We start from the raw sequence: 23,745 nt of genomic DNA, 5'->3' as shown, positions 1-23,745 counted from the left end.
AAAAAATTTCCCCTTTCTTTTCCTTTCTCTTATCTTTTAGTCTTTTCCCTTTGTTCTTTCTTTTCCTCCTTTCCTCCTTCCTTCCTTCCTTCCTTCCTTCCTTCCTTCTTCTTTTCCTTCCTTTTCCTTCCTTTTCCTTTTCTTCCTTTCCTTCCTTCCTTCCTTCCTTCCTTCCTTCTTCCTTCCTTCCTTCCTTCCTTCCTTCCTTTTCCAATGTTTCTTTAAGGAGCAAAATCAAATGATGATGATGATGATGATGATGATGATGATGATAATACCTTCCTTTTTTATCCTTACCTTGTCACTGAATTCAGAACTTAATTCTTATTAATGCAAATTCATGTTAACTGTTCAAGACAAATAGAGTCAGTTCTTACTGATGTATGTCCAGAGACGGATGATCTCCATTTGAATAAGTTGCTTTGATTTTATACCCAGGCCCATTTTTACTCAATTGAGTGCCTTTACTAGTCAATCTTTATCCTTAAACACTAGGGGTAAGTGGAAAACTAAATACATATTTTCTACTTCAATATCCAAGTCCAGGGTCCTTCCTGCTATATGATCTTCAGACCAAAAGCATCAGGAAATTCTTAATCTACTTTGACTCCACAGCTTATAAGCAGCTGTCGTTATAAATAAAGGCTAGTGTCACTCTCATCAAACTTGAAATTTAACACATGCTTTTACCACTCATTGAGGGATTTCCTCTAACACACTTACTACGTAAATCTATTCTCCAGTGGTTTTACCTTTGTGTTATACTACTATAAAAGCCCATTTGGTGACAAAGCCTTAACAATACAAAAGAGAATAATGAACCTTGAAAATAGTGCTAGAAATTCCAAAACAGAGGATTATTTTCATAAAATTTGTCATTTTCTTCTCTCAAGCCAGGATTATTACTCAGAAATCAGACATCTAAATCAGGTTGAAATCTGGAATGGAAAATCATATAACATTTGATTGTTTTAGGCCTAGAATTTATTTCAGGTTCTTGGTTAATAAAGGGGAAGTTTCTCTAAAAATATTACTCACAAAGTAATAAAAATTATAAAGCATAATAACTTTTATTGTAAATTTTTTAACTAATGTGCAATTTAAAAAGTCATAAGTATAATTCAGTAACAGAAAGATTCTTGGGTCTGGTCTGTAAAGGAAAGACTGAAAGATAGTTTTGTTCATCTCATATTTCATGCATTGAAGTTTTTAAATGTAAGCATTAACAACCTTCAATGTCCTCTCTCCTTTGAATTTTCCATTATTCAGCAAATTCTAACTGTGTATTCAAGTTACTCTGTGCACATATAAATTGGGTATGCCCTGAGTCAAACGGATAAAGGAGGAAACATCTCATAATAGTGTTGAGGTATGCGAGCATTGCATCAAAGTTCCAAGAGATGTTTTAGAAGTTTGTCTAGCATACCTCCAATGTCTTGTGTCAAGACTTAATTTCATAGTTGAAAGAAATTAATTTCTTATATTAGAACCTGAAATCACAACCACTACAATGAAGCTACTGTCTTCACCATCCTTGGATATTCAAAGCTTGCAGAAGAATAAGGAAGTTGTTCTTATAACTTATAGATATAAGTTATAGAAATTGAGGATTAGTTTCTCAGGTGATCAGGTAATGTATTGAGAGAATATGAGGAATTCACTTAATTGATAGGATGCTGGAAGGGTAAGCTCGGTGAAATGACAAAGGACAAGATTTTGCTCTAGAAGTTAGGTAGTATGAACAACAGCCAAGGTCTCAGGTTTTAGGGAGACTTGTTCTTTCTTTTGCTCATTCAGGATTCAGTGTTGTTAGAGAGAATGTGTGATTGGCTAAGCCCAACTAGAAACAGAATGAACTGACCTACAGAGCATTTGTAGTGGGTTATAGATATAAGCCCATCTAAAACATTAATAATAAAGAATTCCTCCTTAAGGGAGAACAACATGAAATAAATACGTTGGGATGGGGATTGCATGAGAAAAAGGATAATCCAAAACTGAGTAATATCCAATATGATGTGTGTGTGTTGGCTTTCTCTATTAATGAGAATAATGTCTGCATGCTCATGTAAAATAAACACATATGAATGCTTTCATATCCAATCCTTAAAGATATAAAAGCTTCAAAATGCTATGTAAAATGTGTGTTTTTTGGTTCAGAAGACCAAAGCTGGAATCCTGACAATGTCACTTTCAACCTATGATACGTAGCATGTGATTTTGTTTCTTGATCTTTAGTTATTTGGGTTAAAAAATGAGATTTATATAAAACCGACAACATAGAATGTTGTGAGATGAAAAACCTGTTTCTAAAATTCAAAACACCACACATGAATTTGGCTTTTCAATATTCAGATTCTTTTTGTCTAACTAGGAAGGCTGATACTCTCTCTCTCTCTTTCTTTTAAGAATAGATCTGTGCTTGCTCATTTCATACCAGAAAGTCTCCTGAGCAGGCCTCTAAAGACTATGAAACATTTTCCTTTGGCTGAGCAAGAAGTGTCAGTAGAACTGAAAAAGCAGTAATATATATATATATATATATATATATATATATATATATATATATATATATATATATATATATATTTTAAGCAGAAACAAATTATCTTAACTAGTAAGAAACTCAGCTTCATAATTCTAGCTTCAAACAAAGATGTAGCTTAGTCTTTTTTATTTATGCCATTAGGAGGCCTTTTTGGATGGCCTTTATGTGACTTTTCCCAATTAGCTTGGACATACTTTTTACCACCCTGTGAGGAATTTTATAAATTGTTTAGTATTTTTCTTTTCTAAAAAAAAAAATTTATAAGTCCCAGCTATCCCCCATTCCATGTGGCCCTTATTAGTCTTCTCTGGGGGCTATTTTACCCCCTGCCCTCCAACTTGAGGCTTAGCTGGGATGGTTCTTGCAGTCATAATTGAAAATTAATGATGAGAAGCAGCCCCAAACCACACCATTCCCTTTCCCCTTCCTCAGTCCAAGAAGTGTACAATGCAGATTTTATTTCAGGGACTGGAGAGGTGATTAATTGTCATAAGGGTCTGACACTGGCTTCAGATAAGTGGTGTAGTCTGGCAGAAACACAAATATGTGGACACCATTCCCATTAATCTCTGAACACCACATGGAAAGGAAAAAGTCTTTGCAAAGTCTCTATAAAGGGAGTTATTATTATGAGGCCAAATTTTCTATAAAGAAAGGCTAATTTGTAGCCTCTGTGAATCTACCCAGGAGTAAAGGGGTTTCTACATTCTACTTAAAAAAGATTTTTTTTTTCCCCCAAATGAGAAGATGTAAATGGAGTGTGAGGGTGAATAATAAGAAAACAAAAGTAAAAGGAAGCGGACAATAAAATCTATGGAATCGTTACTACTGGTCTGTGAGAACTAGGAGGCTGGCCAAGAGCCATTTTTTGCCATTGCTCCAGCTAAAGCTCACAGATGGCCCTCAACGTGTGTTTGAGCGAACAGACGAATAAAAAGTTTACATTTTTCAGGATGTAACACTCATATTTGATAATCGATAATTGAAAAAGAATATGAAAGGTCTTTCTGTAATCTTTGATATTATGATTTTCATACTAGTATTAAACAATGCTGTGGTCATCTGTTATGCTATGGTCCTTATATTGTTATTAGAAAATGCCACATTCTTCCACCTGGAAAACTCCAAGTGCATCATCCTTTATTCTCTTCTGAATAAAGTCTATTACCTCTTATCACTGCTGTCCCTGCATGAGTACATACTTCATATACTGTATTTATACATATTGCAATGACATGTTTAGGTCTTTTCTCTTTGATCAGCCTGATGACTCTTTGAGGCAGAGATCATGGCATGCTCTTCCTGCTATGCTTGTCATTGCCTCTAACAAGTGCTCAGAAAATGTTCTTTGAATTTAAAATCATATGTGTGTGAATAAATTACCTTGAGCCCAGTTTTGCTTCTTCCTTTGTCTTAGTGACATACAAAAGAGAAGAGATCTTTCTACTTGTTAAAAAAATATAGCCATTAAATGATCTTGTTCTAGATGGAACATCTCTGTTCTCTTGATTACGGATGGATATTTGTCTTGGTGGGCTATATAAATGTTGATTTTCCCTTTCATCCTTTTCTAGACATGATACCTTCTCCCCAGTAGAAGCACAGGGTCTTTGCTGAGTTGGAGATAGCACAAAATTATTCCTATTTAACACTGATAGTTCAGAAAGAATAATTAGACACAAAGTCTTATAGTATCAGAGGTAGATGATTTTTAATCTGTTATATCTCTTTTTATTTCTAAATATTATTTATATTTATTTACACTATGAGAAAAGAGTCAGTTTACTAACTAATTCTGTGAGCTGTGTTTGGGTTTCATACCCTTTCCTTACCAATCAGGGTAAATCATTCTCTTGACTTTGTGATAATCATTTGCTTGATTTACTTCATAATTTTATCACTTATGTATATATCCATACACTAAATATTATTTTAAATAGCCGGGTTTGGAACCTTAGATAAATACAGTCAAACGATATGTATTTTCTTATTATTTATTTATTTTCCTCAAAATTTTGTTTATGAGTTTAATTTATGTTGGTAATTGTAGGTAGAATTCATTTTCATTGCCTTTTAGAATTATATGACTAGACCACAATCTTTTTTATTTTTATTCACATTTAATTTACTCATTTTGGTGATTTCAAACAATATTTTTTTAAAAAACTATTTTAACCGGTTATTGACATACATATGCACTTGTTTTCTAGGGTATATACTTAGGAATGGAAAGCACAATTTAGCTTTTCTAGGTAATGTTAAACTATTTTCCAAAGTAATTTTTCAAACCAACTTTCCCTCCAGCACTGTTTGAGTGTCACCATTAGTTCAGTTCTTCATCAAAACTTAATTCTATTAGACTTTTACATTTTTGCTTATTTGTGGCATATAATGACATCGTAAGTGTTTTAAAATGTAGTTCCCTGATTATTGACATTTAATATATTCATTTGTCTATTGCTATTCAGTTTTCCTTTTTAGTGAAGTATCCTTTAAAATATATATTTTTATTTTTATAATAAATAAAATTATTTTTAAGTTTTACTTTCAATTTTTGCTCTTATATATAAATATTGATTTTCATGTATTGACTTTATATCCTACAACCTTGTTGGAGTGACTCATAAATTCTAACAGTTTTTAATTTTTGTCAGATTCCATAGAAGTAAGCAAATATTTTCTACATTTTCAGAAAGCAAAGTACAAGAGTCTTAGAGTTTTACTTCTTTCTTTCCAATATATACGTGTTACGTATTTCTGGCTTTATTGTATTAACTAGAGCCTTCAGGACAATGTGGAATAGAAATGGTAAAAGAAGAAATCCTTACTGTGTTCCTGATGTTAATTAGAAATTATTCAATCCTTCATCATCAGGTATGATGTTAGCTATAGAGTTTATTCAACACCTTTTATCAGGATATTCTATTTTATTTCTGAATTAGTGAGTGTACTTATGAAGAATAGATATTGAATTTTGCCAAATGATTTTTTGCAGCTATTGACGCAAATATATTTTTTCTCTTTTTTTCTTAACATTATGAATTACATTAATTGCTTTTAGAAAAATAAACCAACTTTGCATACACAAAATGAATGCCATGTGGAAAGGATAGAGTGTCCTTTTTCCTATATTAATGGATCAATTTGATAACATTTCCTTGAAGATTTGCTTCCATACTCAGAAGAAATACGGATTTACAGTGTTTTTTTTTTTTCTTGTAATATTTTGTCTGAATTTGGAATCAGGGCAATGCCATTTGAAAACTGTTCCTTCCTCTTCTTTTTTTCTGGAAGAGATTGTGTAGAATTGGTATTATTTCTTTATGAAATAGTTTGTATTATTTGCCTGTAAAGATATCAGGCCTGGAGATCTCTTTTGGGGTAGCTTTAAAACTTAAAATTAAATTCTTTAATAGTTGTAGGGCCATTCGGGTAATATCCTCTTGGATAGATTTTGATAGCTTATAGGCTTTGAAAAATTGGTCTACTTTATGTGATGAATCTATGTGCATAGAGTTGTTTCTAGTATTTCCTTACTATCTTCTTCAAGTCTGTAAGATCTATAGTGAAATTCTTTCTTTCAATTCAAACACTGGAGTTGGGAAATGCTTTTTCCGCTTACATTTTTGGAAAGCATATTTTAGAATTGTTTTATTTCTTCTCTATATGTTTAGAGAAATTTATTTACAAGTGATGCCATCTGGGTCTCAGTTTTGTTATTGTTGTTTGTGGTGATGTTTTGTTTTGTTTTTGTTTTTAGAGGAAGAAAGGAATAATAAATTCAACTTCCTTAACAGATACAGGTTCATTCAGAAGATCTAGTTTTTGAGTCAGTATTGCTAATTGTTTCTTTTTTATTAAATTTATTGAGGTGACATTGGTTAATAAATTTATATAGGTTTCAAGTGTGTTATTCAATAATACGTCATCTGTGTATCACACTCAAAGTCAAACCTCCTTCCATCACCATAGATTTGACACCCTTTACCCTTATTCACCCCACTTTCCTCTGGTAACCACAAAATTGTTGTTCATATCCATGAATCTGTTTCTCTGTCTTATTCTTCTATTGCTTTCAGTTTTATATCCCACATAGAAATGAAATCATATGGCTCTCAACTTTTTCTGTTTGACATATTTTACTTAGCTGATTGTTTCTTTTACTGAATATTTCCATGTTATATATGTCATCTAAGTTCTTAGTGTAATGTTTACAATATTCATTATCATTTAATATCTATATCATCTATAGTGATATCTACATCTTTTATTTCAGATCTTGATAATTATTCTTTTCTTCCTGATAACACTAATTTTATCGATCTATTCATAAAACCAGATTTTATCTTCACTGATTCTATTGTTTTTCTGCTTTTTTTTTAATTTATTAAAATTTTGTTGAAATTTTGATTCTTACTTCTGTCCACATATTTTGGCTTTAGTTCTTTTTTAATTAGCTCTATAAGGTAGAAGCATTTATCATTAATTATACACCTTTTTCATTTCCAACATGAGCATTTAAAACCTGTACATTTTTTCCTGTGCTTTGCTATAGCTGCTTCCCATGAAGTGTGATAAGATGTATTTTCATTATCACGTCATTCAAAATAGTTTCTGATTTTGCTATTGATGTCCGTTTCACTCATGAGTTTTTAAATGTATCTTGCTAAATTTCCAAATATTTATATTGGTCTCATATTAATTTAATTATTTATTTTCTGGCTTTACTTATTTGGGCTAAGTTAGACATCATTCTTTTTATGGTTCCTCTCAATATAAACTACTCCTTTTCTCTGACTCTTTCAAATACTTTTTTTAAATTACTTTTTTGTTTTGTTTTAAGAGTTTGCATAGTAATCAACTTCTTTATACGCTATAGATTAATTTAAAATTCTCTTTTGACAGGTAATTTTGTGCCTTAGTCTGTTAAATCCAGTACTTTATTAAATAGCTCTATGTATTTTTTTTGACAATTTGTCCTTGAAAAAATATTTCTAGGGCTGATAGTTCTTGCTTTATAGGTAAATGCACTTTTGTTTAGAGAAAATATGACCAAATTTTCCCTTACGAAAGTTTTGCTGTTTTCCACACCTATCACCAATGTACAAGAGTGTCTATTTTCCACAGCCTTATCAACAAATGTCACCAAATTTTGATTTTTTCCCATATTTTACTATTAAGGATTTTTATCTGTGTCACCACTATTATATATCAAGTGGCTATATATGTGTGAATCTGCATGCATATAGTTTTTCCATTTTAATAATAAAATGAAAACTGATAGTGTAAATCCTGTGTTTTATTATATTGGTTAAAATTATCTTCGCTTTTCTTGGTTCTTTGAAACTGTATAAATTAACAATCATTATAACATTTACACAGAAACACATACACGCACACACAGATACACAGTTTGAGTTTTGAGATTTCACACAAGTCAGTTTGGGAAAATTGACACATTTACAATATTGACTTCAATATTTGATCATGATGTATGTCATCGCTTATTGAAGTTTTCTTTAAATTCCCTCAGCGTTTGTAGTTTTCAGCTTAGAGGTCTTGCACACATTTTTTATGTTTATTTATTTGATCCTGAATCTATGGACGTTGTTACACTAATTAAAATCTATTATTTTAGTCGTTTCCTTTTGTATTTTCTGTATATACAGATATTTCGTAAGACAATAATACCTATTGAGTTTATTCCTTTTCATTTATACCATTTTTACTTTCTTTCTTGTCTATTGCACTGAATAGAAATAGTTTTAAAGGTCACTCTTGATTCATTCAGAAACCATGGGGAATATTTTCAATATTTCACTACTAATTTCCATGTTTTCTCTTAAATAGAAATAGCATTCTATTTCTAGTTTGCTACTATTATTTACAACAGAATGTTTTGGATTTTAACAAATGTTATTTTCAGCACCTTTTTAGATTATGTATTTTATTTTTGTTTTTCTACTTTTTGTTATTCTGAAGCTTATTTTAAACATAAACAAATCATTAATTACAGAAATCGGCCCAATTCAGTTGACATATAACTTATTTTATGTTTAACCAAATTTGATTTTCTATTAAAATTTTTTACATCTATTTTTCTTTAGAACTTTTTCCATTAATATTTTTATCTTTGTCATATTTGGGTACCAAGTTTATGTTGACCTCAAAAAATGAGTTGCAATGACTTTTAGTATGCACATGCCTTCTTTCTTCTGTTTTTGAGATTTTTGTTTTTTAACTGGTTTCCAGAAATTGTTACTATGATGTTCCTAGGTTCACAGCCATAGGTTTTCTTTTTATTTATTCTGATTCGTCTTTCTATTCCAATGTCACACGTAAGTTTTGGAAAAATCTTAGCCGTATATCTTCTAATATTGCTTCTGTCTTATTTTCTCTCTCTTTTTTTCTTCCAAGACACCAGGAATGCTAAACCTTTCATCATGTCTTTTTTTTCACTTGTGTCTCTCACATTCTTTTCTGTGTTACATGATCTTTGAAGATTTCCACAAATCTGTTTGCATTTTTTCAATTAAACGATAATCTCTTTAATTCGTTTGTGAAAATATATATATGAGAGACAGTTCATCTATATATTTGAAATATATATTATATATGAAATATATGGATATATTTGCTATCTCCAAGTGCTATTATTTTCCCTAAAGGCTTCAATGTATCTTCTACCAGGAACATAGAGTGACAGCAATGACTTTAATCCAGTTGGGGCCTAAGTTTTCTCAAGGCCAGTTTGTGGTTTTTGCAAGACCTCTTCTCCTAATGGTTTATACTTCCTCATAGTGTGTAGCTCTTCAGAGTTCCAGACTTAAAGCCTTGGATCTTATATGCTAAATTTTTTGTTTGTTTCTTCTTGGTACCATGAGACACGAGGATAATTTTTTTTTTTTTTTTTTTTTTTACTATAGTTGGAAAACCTATAGTCTTTTACTTTTAATTAAACTGCTTGCTTGATTAAGATATATATTTTATCATGTTAATGTATCAAGTCTTATTTATTAAGTATACTTTTAACATTATATATGCTGATTTTTGACAAATGCCTTCTCTGCATCTTTAGACATAATCAGAAAATTTCTATTTTAAAATTTATTGATATATTATTTATGACCATATTTATGACCTTCCTAACATTGAACTACATTTGCATTAATGACATTAACTACAGTTGTTTACCTTGAATGATTTTTAATGTGCTATTAGATTCTATTTGCTAGTGTTATATTTTAAAAATTTGCATTGATATCTGTAAGTAAAATATACTTATAATTTATCAATTTTACACAATGTATAAGATAAATGTTATATTTATATTATAAAGTAAATTTAGGGGTCGTCTTTTTTATTGTTCTGGGACAGTTTATGTAGCATTATGATTACCTGATCTTTAAAAACTTGGTAAAATTCCTAGATGAAGTCAACTGGGAGAGTTGCTTTATTTCTTCTAGGGTAATTAATCTACTTATAATTTCTGTATATCGAGTTTGTTTCTGTAATTTTTTAAAGAAAATGATCTATTTGATCTAGTTTTACATTTTTCCTTTGGGAGCATGATAGAATTTGCAAAGGAAATAAATTTGGCATGTATTTATTAGTTCTAGTGTGTATCAGTTTTCTAATTCATTTATTTCTATTTTTATTTTTATGAAATTTTATATTGGCTTTCTTTTCATTTACTTTGGCATTCTTTTCCTAGTTTTTTGAATTGGATAACTAATTCACTTAATTTATTTTTTATCTCATTTTTTGTTTATATAGGTGTTTAATACTATATTTTCTTACAAATGTTTTAACTGAATGCCACAAAATCTTTTGTGTACTATTTTCATTATTCTTATTTTCAAGTAATTCTAAAACTTCTTTATATTTACCCTTTGACCTAAATGTTGTTTAATATATTGTTGTTTATTACTTTTATTTCAATATGGAAAGGCATTTCCTTCTGACTTTTTAAATTATTTCTAGTTTTTTTCTCATTGTGATAAAAAATTCTACTTTTAGTATGTCTGTACCTTAGGATTTATTGCTTTTTTTTTTTTAAACTAAAATATTTTCTCGAAATAGGTATAGCCTCTATTTTTGGTAATCAGTATATATTTTAATTAGGTGACACATATACTGTCTACAAGAGTAAAAACTAAAATAAATTATATTTATCTCCAGAATGGGGTACACCCTTTCTTATGTCATGTCACAATAGTAGGTAGGAGTCAAATGGATTTGATTTGTAACAGAACTGAATCTGAATGAATGGTGCCAATGAAGAGGAATTTTCACTCAAAAGGCTAATCAGCTCTTTGTTCTGCTTCTGTAGATATGCTTGCTGCATAGGCCATACTAGAAATTAACTAAAGACTCATCTTCCCTTTTGCTTGTTCTGTCTAAGCAACAAATGTAACTGCCTATACCCCCTAGCAACTCTTGCACTTCGTAACTCTTTGTAACTGCCTCCAACCCGTAGCAACTCCTGTGCTTTGTAACCATCTGAGGACAAATTAACCAATCAGCCCATACCAAATAAGTTCTGTATAAGCAATATTGCAACTGAGCTCTGGGCCCAGATTTTTAGAGTGCAAGCTCCTCTGGGACCACTGGCATAATAAACCTGAGTTCTCCAACTCTCTGAGTGTTGCTTGGTTTCTCACCAGTCTGATTTTTGCAACTTTTCTGCAACACTGCAGACTTGGATGACTACAATAAAATGTGTTGAGGGATGGATCAAGACCTTCCCTCTAACAGAGTCTAAAAATCTAAAAGCTGTTTGGCAGAAGGGCCTCTGCTTCAGAGCTGAGCCTGCTCCATTGTGAGCTGTTGAAGGTCTTTGTTTGCTTTGTTACCTAGCTGCCCACTCTTTGGTCCCTGGGAAATTCTCTTAGATCTCCATCCTCACTTTCCCCTTTGTCTTGTTTCTTTCCGTCCTTAAGTAAGTACTGTCACATCCCTGAAACTTCTCAGGGCAGCACTCCTAGCTTCTGTGACAAACTGATAAGCCATAGAAAGATTTCTCTTAGCTTTCACAACTGGCACAGTATTACTTGAGTGAAATTCCAGAGTGTGGGGGAAAGGGAGGAGATTCTCTCAGCTATTCTGCCTCATTCTCATTATCACCCCTAGAGAGCACCTAATGGAGTCCTTTCAGTTCTGCTCTGATTTCAGCCTGTGGATATCTTGCCCTTGCTAGGAGCCCCATGCTTCCAAGAGTGCTTTCTCAACTCTTTTCCTTCTGCTTTGTTTTTAGGGTACTTTCCTGAACATTCAGTGAATAACCATGACAAAGGGACTCATTATCATAATATGTCATACTTGACCACACATGGTCATCAATATTTCATTAGAAGCTCAATTCATTTCTTCCTCCCCTGTTTATGGCAGATTCTTCTTCCTCTTGCATTTATAGCAGGAGTGTGGTTTTAAAAAAATGTTTTATTTGGAAATAACTGTACATGCAGAGGAAGTTGAAAAGAGTACAGAAAGATCTGTGTACCCTTCATTCAGTTTCTTTAGTGATTACATCTTACATAATTATAATTCAATATCAAAACTAGAAAATTGGCATTATCACATTGTATGTGAATAGTTCTGTGATGGTTAATTTTAAGTGTCAAATTGGCTGGGCCACAGTCCTAAATATGTATTCAAATTTGGGGGAGGGGATGTTTCTCTGAAGGTGTTTTAAAATGAGATTAACATTTAAATTAGTGAACTTGGAGTAAAGTGAATCACACATCATAATATGGGTGAGCCTCATCTAATCAGTGGAAGGCAATAGGGAATTCTACAAAGATGGCCTTGGGACATAAACTGCAATATTGGCTCTTCCTGGTTCTCCAGCCTGTAATTCTTTTCTGAGTCTCCAGACTCTGTGTGTGTATAAATAATTTAATTTATTTTTTTTTCTTTTATGCTTACAGCACCTGGTCTTCCTAGGTGGTCTCCCATCCAAGTACTAACCAGGACTGACTTTGCTTAGCTTCTGAGATCAGATGGGATCAGATGTTTTCAGGATGGCATGGCTATAGACTTATAACAAAATTTTATGTATATATAATATATATATACATGTATTTTTTCTTCTTTAATCAGTTAATATAGTAGATTGCATTAGTTGATTTTTTAAATACTGAATTACCCTAACATCTATTTAACAAACCCCACTTGGTCATGGTATATAATCCATTTTCCATATTGCTGAATTCCTAATATTTTATTAGGAATCTTTACACCTATATTTATGAGGCATATTGATCTATAGTTTTTTTGTTTGTTTTTGCTGTTGTTGTTTTTTTACATTGTTATCTCTGGTTTTCATTCAGGGTAATGCTGGCTTCATAAGTAAGTTGAAAAGTGTTCCCTCCTCATCTGTTTTCTGTACAAGATTGTGTAAATTAGTATTATTCTTTAAATGTTAGGCAGAATTCTCCATTGAAAACCGGGTCTCAAAATTTCTGTTTCAGAAGCTTATAATATATGCATTTAATGTCCTTGATAATTATAGGGATGTTTTTGTTAATTTATTATTGGTGAGTTGTATTTACTAGGTAGTTTGTAATTTTCGAGGAATTGGTCCATTTTATCTTAATTATCAAATTTTCGTTATAGCATTCTGTGCAGTATTCACTTATTATTATTATTCTTTTAGTATTTATGAGGTATGAAGTGGTTATCACATGTTTCATTCCTAATATTAGTAACATATGATTGCTTTCCTTTTTGTTAGTCTTGCTAAAGAGATATCATTTTTTTTTTAATCTTTTCAAAGAATCAGCTTTTTGTTTCACTGACTGTCTTCACTGTTTTTTCTGGTTTTAATTTTATTTAGTTCTGCTCTTAACAATATGTTTTTGACAGCTTGTTTTTAAATAAAGTATGCCAAGTAAAGTATGCCAAAAATGATATATTTAATTACTAATATCAATTAGTTAATTCCCTGTACTCCTAATCTCATAGAAACTTCTAAAATATAATTTAAAAAGTCAAATACATCTTTGGTAAGTAACATAGCAGATTTCACTGATGAAGAGAACCCCTCCCCACTAATTCTAAATGCATGCAAATGATGAGATGTAAGCCTTTAAATACACATGGACAAGAAGCAACTTGGGTATATAATTAAGGAAGAAACTTAAATCAATGTAATACATATGATAGCAAATATTGCTCCTGAGATCTATGTCTGTTTCTATGAGAAATCTCATTTACCTAACAAGATAGTAAGTTACACAGAAAAAAAAAAAATGTGGTCCAAAAGGAAGAACAATTTGAGCAAAAACAAGGTAGAGGGAAGTCTACTGATGTGCCTTTAATCTCACATTTTGCTTGACTGGATCTATGCTTGAATGTGGTCACTACAAACAGAGAAACAACAATATCTTAGCACCAACTTGATGTTTGGAGGAAAATATCAAACTTCCAGTGTGATAAAAGTAGTTAATATCTGAGGCAGAAGGGCTAGTTATCTCCTGAAAATGTTATCTTTCTTATATATTTCTGTATATCTAAAGGGCTAGGCAAATACAACTGAGGCAGCAAGCTCTCAAAAACCTTTAAGCCACAGTAAGTTTCAGAGAGCAGTGTTAAAGCTCCATGAGGCATGTCTCCAACCCACTTGGAATCCATGAGAAGGGACATGAGCTAAGGCTGGAAAGTCTTACTCTATTTACATATCACTAAATGTTATAACTAGTAAAATAGAAAATTCAGAGGTTGGGTATTCTTAGGAATTAACGAAGCAGACAAAATAAATTTTGTATAGAAACAGATTTGTTACCTTCAAAGCAATTAGAATATTGAAAATATGCAAATTTACTATCTTCAAAGAAATTAGAATATTGAAAAGATGAACCTGAAACAAGGATTCAAAAAGTATAACCCAGAATAAACCTACAATAGTTGAAAGAAAAAAATGAAAGAGTCGAACAGTGGAGCCGATACAGCTGAAGAGCAAATCAGTGAGTTAAAAGGGATGTTTAAAGAATTTTTCCATAAGACATTAGAAATAAATTAAATGGTAGGAAATATAAAATAAATGTTTAAAAACTGTGGGTTGGAAGTGTCAACATTCTTAGAATAGTTTTAACAGTTGATCAAAATAAACACAGGGAGAAATACTTCAAAAATTAAAGACCTAATAGTTACAGAATTTTTTTAAAAAGATTTACTATTTGATATATTTAGAATTAAACAGGGACATTAGTGTATATCATAGTAACTGATATATCAGTGTATATGTGTATCATAGTATACATATAGTATATATGCTTATATATGATACACATACAATGTATATCATAGTAAAATTTAAGACTATCAAAATGAAACTTTTAAAACCTTACCAAAAAATCACCTGTGAATAAATAAGAATCAAGGTTGATACCAAGACTGTCAATAAGAGTACATACATGAAAATAATTGAGCCATATCTTTACAGTGTTGAAGATTTTCCTTTTGAAACATACAGGGAATAAAAGATAAATGGCTCATAAATCAGAAAAGATGGTCAAGCTTATTCTTACTGATAGAAATGCAAGTTAAAACTACCTTGAAATATTGTTTTAATTACTAGATTGATGGAGACATTATAAAGATCCAGTGACTAGACTAGAACGCAGAAGAAAGATGTGGCTAGAGAGAGTATCGTATACCATACCAGGGAATATGGATTTTATTCCATAGCAATGATGAACAAATGGAAGACTTATAAAATCTGGAAGATGAGGAAAGTCGAGTAAACCAGTATTTAATTTGTCAACCAGATACAACATGACTCTGCTATCTCAAATCCCAATGGTTTGTAATAAGCATATGTCTCCCTCAGATCATATATCCATCCTACTGGGTCAAAAGAAAGGCTCAGGGAATAGCGGTTATGCAGGAACCAGGCCGAGCCACTGAGCGAACGTTCACTTCGGTGAGTCCTCCTGTGGTTACCATGGCAGAGGGGTGGCAGAGTACAAGTGGTGTACTGTTTCTTTATGCTTCCATCTAGCAGTGATATATCACATTAGCTCACATTTGCCAAAGCCCGTAGTAAATTCACACCTAACTTCAAAGGGGGCAGGGATTTACATTCTTACTCTATGCCCAGAAAGAGGAGATTTGTGAACACCTCTTATGAAAGTGATCTTAATGCGCTCTCTCCACAGTGAATAGAAGACTCTATGAATCCATTTATTAAGCAGTCATTTGCTTATGCTGATTTAGCAAATTAATAATGTGCGCTGAGCCTGCTTGTGGGCAGAGCACTGTATAATCTGAGCAAGCAATGGGATATTGTTTCTTTTTGTTTTTCTTGGCTAGATGAGAAAGAAAAGTCGAATGTGTCTTGTTCATGAATATATTATAATTATAATTCTATTTGGACACTTTGTTGTTGGCAGTAGTTTTCTGCCTGTCAAAATGATCTGTTCAGGTACATTAGGCATTTACTACCTTTGTCTCCAGGATGAAGTTCACTGTCTTGTAACTTGACTCAGGTGAGGCTTGTATTAATTTTCCAGACAGAAGAATGGGGTGATACGTATAATAATTAAAATAAAATTTGGCTTAATCATGGCACCACTACTCCATTAGTTGGTAGAACTTCTCACTGTGTCTATCAAAACCCGTGGAGGAGAGTACTGACCCCTCCCTGAGTCAATGTTCTTATTTAAAGACATAGTAGGGGCAATACAAAACAGCCACCACATAGTTTATACATATTTATCCCTTTTACTTCTTATAACAAGTCTATGAAGGCATCATTATTAGTAATTGTTGGAAACCAAATCTGAACCTAGCCTATCTGGCTACAAAGCCAAACTTTTAACTACTATATCACTCTAAATCTTTTTTATCGGAAGATTGATTATCACATAAATGACTCAAATAATATCATCATGATTCAATTAGCTAAAATAAGAGACATTAGCGAAAAAAAAAAAAAACTTTTACTTCTTTAAAACTCTCTCGGTTTATGAAAAAATAAAATAAATTCACTGGTAGATACAGATGGTGATTTTGGCTTAGTGAACATCGTAGTTTATCTTTTCAGCAAGGTTACATGCACACGTGTCTTTTTTTCTTTAAATTTTCAGGTCTAATGGCTTAACATGCACTCATACTAGTAATTTTGCTAGAGACATTTATTCATGGAGCGCTAAAGTTATAAAATGCAAATGATTTCTCTGAAAAAAAGAGGCCACAATAATATCACCAGAGAAGTTGCAATAGAAGTGAAATCACGCCTCCTTTTTCACTTGAAAGTAGTAAATATAGAATCAAAGCACATTAGAGTTGAAGATGACCAGAGACATGTGTGTGCCAGCTCAACCCATTCCATATCAGAGAAGGAGAAATTGAGGTTCATTGGAAAGATCTGAAAGACTAATTTCCCCCAAATAGTATGGATGCTGGTGGAAGAACAGCTTAATAAGGTTTCTCAATTAGAAATGAAGAGTTCTCATGAGTAACACCAGGTTACTTAGATATCCATGTAGACTGAATCATGAGACTTCAAATAAGTGTTATTTGGCCTAGCTAAATCTGTGAGGTGACGAAAGAACACAAGCCTTTAGAGTCCTTCTACCACATATATGATATATATATATATATATATATGTATACATATACACACACACCTCAGTTTGCTATGACTTCAAGAGAAAAATAATTGTATCATTCCTGAATCAGAACTATATACTGTTGCCCAAGTACATTAAGAGAACTGAGCATCAAGAGAAAGTGTTTCATCAACCCAGATGTGCCTGTTATGAATTAGAAAAATCTCAAACCACCTATGGCTAAATGAAATTTTGAACCTGCAATAGTTTTCTGACCTATATCCATCAAAATGTCAAAAGGATATTAGTAGACAGCAGGCATGCAACCTGGCGATAATAGGGCAACTATTAATCTCTTACACTGCTTGATTCTGCTTTGGGCAAAAGGGACACAGACTGTACATGTGCCTAGAAAGAGAAACACTGATTTCCAAAGAGCAATGTGTTTGCATTCTTTGATTCTGGCAGAACTATCACCATTAACTTTCAAAACACACCTTGGTCAGTTTCTCAGTCATCTGGTACTCACTGAATATCTTTGCCTTGGGATCCTGCAATAGAAAAAATAAGGACACTATTCCTAGAATCAAATTCCAGCCTTCAAGCTAATTGTGGGCTCTTGTGAAAAATATTTGAGCCCCACTTTTTTTTCATAAGTAGGATGAAGGGAATAGGCAGTATTTACCTCCCAAAGCACCCATGAGAACTAAGTGTGGTATATGTAAAGAATATAGAAAGGGATCAATAAAAAGAAGCAATGTCATTCTGAACCTTATTTCATGCTCGTGTTAGATGAAACTGTGACACACTCAAGAGTGTAGCACAACAAAACAAAACTTTGCTTATTAAGGCATTTCTCAAGGGGTAAATGAGAATGTAGTTTAAACAGAAAAGAAACGTCTCAGCTGACAGAGTAAGATACATCATAGGGTCTGCAATGGATCCAAAAATATTTTGCCTAAGCGACTGATGTCAGAGTCCCCCTCCTTGATCAGCAAATCAAAATAATAAATTCTTCTTTTTGTGGGTGCTGGACCTACTAATAATTTCTTGAGCAGTAGCGCTCCATTATTACATTTTGAAGTGAGGTTAAATGATGCTGAATCATAGATTGCTTCCTTTCTATATGAATTGGCTTTGAGGATTTAAATCCCACATATATTCTACGTTAACATGTTGCAGTACTTACATTCTGCTTAGCAACTAGTTTGCAAATTGTTTTAAAAATCATTTCGGAAGTGTCAGAAAGCAAAGAAAGCATGTAGTTAGGACTTCAGAGGAAACAAAGTCAGTTTCTACAACTCAGGCATGCAAATGTATTCTTTCTTTAATATAAGATGTTCTCTGCTTTTCACCACACGTACTAATGTAGATACTATATTATCATGTAGTTTGGGGCATTTAAAATTTATTATTCTATACATTCTTATTTATTCATGCAATTCAAATGCAATTCAAAAGATAAACATTATTTTCCTCCATGAAAATAATGCAATTCATCATTCTATAAGTAAATAATATTTTGCCAATAAAAATATGTGAACGGTAAATATGGAAAAATGTAATGTTTCAAGTTGAATAAAAAATGATATTTTGATTTGAAAGGTTAGGTTATGTAGTAGGAGATCTCTCCCAGTCAGTTGAAATCACAGTCAGGATGTACTCAAGGAAAACAAAACTAATAGTGTTAAAAAGTAAAAGGAAAGAAACAAATATCTACTATATATTAAGTATCTTGAGTATTTTGTTTCACTTTAGCTTCAGGGCAAGTCTGACCGTACACATTGTCTCCCTTTTACAGAAGGTGAAAAGGGGGTTCAGGAACTTTCTGAATTTTATAATTAGTCTGCTATAATAAATAATCAGCATGCGAATACATATATTTCTATTCCAAAGTTAATGTTTTTTCACTGGTTCGAATGCCCATTTTTCATCTATAACTAGAGTTCTCATATCTATTGGATCCAACAATGTGTTTTCAAATCAACTTTATTGATGTATAACTTACATAAAATAAACTGTGTACAATTCAATAAGTTGTGAGAGATGTATATGCTCGTGAACCCACTGCCACAATTAAGATACAGATTTCCCTCACTCCTAAAAGATTTCTCATTTCCCTTTTTAATCCATCTTCCTCTCCACATCAGACAGAGAAGACCATTGATCTGTTGTCTGACAATATACATTAGTGTAAATTTTCTAAAATTTTGTATAAATCTAATTATACATTATGTATTCTATTTGGTCCAGCTTCTTTCAGTTATGTGGACGTTGAGATGCTTCTATTGTATGGTTATTCCATGTGTTGTTTATCCAATCAACGTTAGGAAATTCAGACTGTTTCTTATATTTGCCTATTGTGAATAATGCTGCTAAGAATATTCATGTAAAACCTTGCGTGGGCATATTTTTTTCATTTTTCTTGAGTAAATATCTACAAGTTGAAGGAGTTGTTTTTATAGTAATATATTTTTAAATTTTAGAGATAATTTTAGAGGAGTTACAAAGGTAATTGCATCATTCAGTTTATCAAAGGTTAGAGTTACTGTAAGAGAGTAATTCCACTCAAGATAAAAAACGTGCCCACTCAAAAATTCGCACAGAAATTTTTTTTTAAAAGTAATAGTATCATTTTTATATTCTTTCTAGAAACATATGAGAGCTCCTGTTGCTACACATTCACACCAATTTTTTAAAAATTATTAGTCACTCAGTAATTGTGATTTTAATTTGCATTGTGATTTTAATTTGCATTTTCCTATTAACAGACTAATAATGTTGAGAAACTTTTCATTTGCTTATTTATCATTGAGGAATTCTTTCTGTGAAATGCCATATTAAATACTTTACACACTTTTTAAAATTGAGTTGTCTGTCTTTTTGTTTGTCAGTTTTTTACATATTATTGAAAAAAGTCCTTTGTCAGATGTATTGTGAATATTTTCTCTAAGTCTTTTAACTTTGTTTTCTTAACAGGATCTTTATAAGACTATACTATTTTATTTTGAAAATGTCAGTTATTATGTTTTATGATTAATGCTTTTCATATCACATCTAGAAAACTTCATTGTCCAATGGAACATTTTCCTCTAGAAGTTTATTTAATCGGTTTAATTTTTACATTTAGATTTCTGCTCTATTTTGTGTTCAGTTTTGTATTGTAAGAGGAAAGGGGCATTGTTCTTTGGTTTCTTCTTCCATAAACATACCTAGTTGTTCCAGAACCATTGGTTTAAAACACTTTTCTTTCTCTGTTGGATTATTTTGATACATCAGTGAAAATTCAATTGACCATATATCTATGAATTTATCTCTGGATTCTTCAGCATTATGCTAATGCCACATTATCTCTATTATTATATATACTAACATATATGCATATATACAAGCACATATATATTCATTTAAAGAAGTATTACATTCTATAAGCAATATTTTAAAGTTTATAAAGTAGGAGGGTCTTTCAGTCTTGTACATCTTCTAGTAAAATTCTTACTCAGTATTTTGTGTTTAGTAATAACTTTGTAATGGAAATTTTCTTTTAATTACATTGGTTAATTGTTTACTGCCTATATATTGACATTTTAACCATACTGCAGTACAAACAACTGTGGCTTACCTTCAGGCTAAGCTGAACAAATGAGACACTCATTTTTCACAAATTTTAAAAATCTTCCAAACTTGGCCTATTTTTGTTCACTCTCTAGGGCATTCACTTTGTTTTGTTTTTGTTTTTGTTATAGTTTAATTCACCTAGTGACTTTTAAAAAAGCAACCTTTATCATTCTTTAATTATAAAATGGAAGAAATATAAAAATAAAATAATTAAATATAAAAATTATTTGGGAGATTTGTCTTCTGCCTCAGATGTGTAAAGCTTTTTGTCTTTTAACAACAACAACAAAAAACAAAAACAAATAATATAGCTTCATAATTGCATCAGAGAGCTGAGATGATGGGGCAATCATGTAGCCTGCAATGTAAGAAAAGCCAGTGTCCCCAGAGGAGATGAAACATAAGTATTATTAGCTCTCCTAGGGCAAAGCAAAGAAAGAAGACCTATGGCATCAGCAGCTAAGCAGATTTAGCTCAAATAGTTAATGAACTGCTAATGCCTGAGTGTGGGCTATCATGGAAGTATAGAACTTCTAGGAACTGCAGATCCGAGAGCCATTCACAGGCTCTTTTTTGTGAGAAGTACAGAGAACAGGGTGGGGAACTGCAGACCCTCCTTCCGTGGTCAACGCCTGAAGGAGAGTGGCTGCTGTTGCAGAAAAGTTGTAATGTCCCAGATGTACCCTTCTCCTGGGCTTTTCTAGGAACCAAAGGTTTCAAATTTCTAAGGAAGTGTCAGCAAATTGTGGAATAAACTTAGACATTCTCTTCTAATGAATTGAGTGTGAAAAACAAAAAATAGTTACTTAACGCTGACAAGCCTGTAGAAACCAGCTCATCACCCATAATAAGTCACGTTGATATCACGTACTTGCTGATACAACGCAAGGAGAAGGACATGTCTCCTTTGTGGTATTTTTCAACGAAACCCAGAATTCCAGTCTAATAATAAGAATACAGGAGGCAATCCAAAATTGAGGCACTTTCTGTAAAATACCTGACTAGGGCTCTTCAAGAATGTGATGGTCATAAAACAAAAGAAAAGACTAAAAACCTGTCATAAATCAGAGGTGACTAAGGAGACACGATGACTAAGTGGGCTAAACACTAAGTGCTATCCTGGATTGGATTCTGGAACAGAAAAAGGCATGAATAAAGAAAACTGGTGAAATTAAAATATGGTCTAGAGTTTAGTTAACAGAAATGTATGAATGTTAATTTCTTAGTTTTGAGAAATGTATCATGGTTGTAAGATGAAATTGAAAACTGGATATGTGGAAACTTTGATATTACTATTTTTGCAAACTTTCTGTAAATCTAAACATATTCTAAAATAAAAAGTTTAATAATTATGAAAATATTGATAGGCATGGTTTTTAATATGGAATTATATAGGAATCTTTTAAATCTATGGTGGTATAGATCAAATAAAAGAATAAATTTAAAAAACGATGAGTAGAGTAATATTTACATATTCTCGAATATCTCTCTCTCCACACACACTTATTAATTATGAAGGGAGTAGGGAGTAATAGTAATTTTATACTGGATAAGCCTGGCAGACACCTTATTAATCAAGAGAGCAAAGCTAACATTAGAAATGAGGCAAATCAAAATTGTCTGCCATGTGATAGGGTGCAATAAAAATACAGCAGCACTTTTGTGATAGTCTTGCCAAGTATGTGTAATCTAAACCTAATTATTTAAAAACAAAAACAAAAACAAACTTCTGGGTCCAAGCACATCAGGTATATTAGTGTGAGACAATAAGGAGCAAGAGGGACTATGGCTAACTACACAGTGAATGACTTGACTAAAGGAAAGCAAATTGAATCGAACAAAATTGGAGGATGAAATTAAACGTCTGATAAAAACCAGAATGACTGTAGCAAATACGTATTGTGCACTTACTCTGTGCTGGGCAATCTGGTGCTGTGGACTCTACTGGGGTTGGGTTCTGGCTCCCATGCCGTTTAGCTGTGAAAATTTGGTCATGTAACTGAATCACTCGGAGCCCCGGTTTTCTCATCTGCAAGATGGAAATAACAATAATACCACCTCTAGGACTGCTGTGAGGATTCAAGGTTTGAGTGCATGGTATATACATAAAATAATGCCTAAAGCATGGACCAATCCCCGCCCAAAATACTCTCAAACCTGCTATATCTATGTGCAAATGAGGAAAACTAATGCACAGAAAGTTTTAAGAACTAATCCAAGGTCACTATATTAAAAAGGAGGGAGGGAGGGGAAGGAGAAAGATATATATTTCTAATTCACTGGTTATTGACAAAAATACTACATTTGGGGCATCTTTCTCTACATATCACCACAATAGTGTAAATGTATGTCCTCGAATCCATCTATTCTCTAGGCATAACTACAAGTTAAAATGAACTACTGATACTATGATATCTATTGAGGCTATTTGGACACTGTCAAATTTGTAGTGCCCATTTTTTGCAGAACAAGTTTGATTAATAATTTAGGAATTTATTTTTTCTCCATTTAACTTTAATGCCTAATTCAAGACCTGTATCTGTGCTTTGATTTCAAAACTCCAACCACCTCCTTGTCTAAATTCTGGGAACTGGCCAATCTAGTATATAGTCACAAGCTGATACTCTTAGGAAGGAATTCAATTAGTTTTTTAAGTTATGAAAGTGAGACATAGTTATCATAGAAAAAAAAATAAACTCATTAATTATATTGGCTGCAATTAAAAATAAAATCACCCATAACCTCATTGCATAGAGATGATAACTAGTTATTCTGTAGGATATATTTTTCCAGGATTTTGCTTCTAGTCCAGCCCTTCTCTTTGTGTCTGTCTAGTCACACATACATACACTATTTTTACAAAATTGGTTTCACATTCTATACACTGTTTTGCAAACTATATTTTCACCTAATATGCAATCATGCACCTTTTTCATCTGATTTAGTATTCATCGTGTATACCTTTTGATGGCTGCTTAGGATAGAAAGGGAATCAATAGGAAGCCTCATATACCAGGGATATCC

At 32.2% G+C, this 23,745-nt stretch overlaps 1 long non-coding RNA gene and 1 pseudogene across 1 annotated transcript in view; both read right to left on the bottom strand.

The window, feature by feature from the left end:
- Nucleotides 1–22,747, bottom strand: part of LOC120619583 (uncharacterized) — a 343,052-nt gene extending 320,305 nt beyond the window's left edge. Inside the window, exon 1 of the long non-coding RNA XR_005657564.1 lies at nucleotides 22,633–22,747. This is a non-coding gene — a long non-coding RNA (uncharacterized LOC120619583). The remainder of the gene's footprint in view (nucleotides 1–22,632) is intronic.
- Nucleotides 12,469–12,587, bottom strand: LOC120619829 (uncharacterized; annotated as a pseudogene).
- Nucleotides 22,748–23,745: the final 998 nt, after the last annotated feature.

Source organism: Pteropus medius, unplaced genomic scaffold (assembly GCF_902729225.1).
Source record: "Pteropus medius unplaced genomic scaffold, Ma_sr-lr_union100, whole genome shotgun sequence".
Lineage (NCBI taxonomy): Eukaryota > Metazoa > Chordata > Mammalia > Chiroptera > Pteropodidae > Pteropus > Pteropus medius.
The sequence above is the reverse complement of the archived record's forward strand: the minus strand, read 5'-3'. Positions and strand labels throughout refer to the sequence as shown.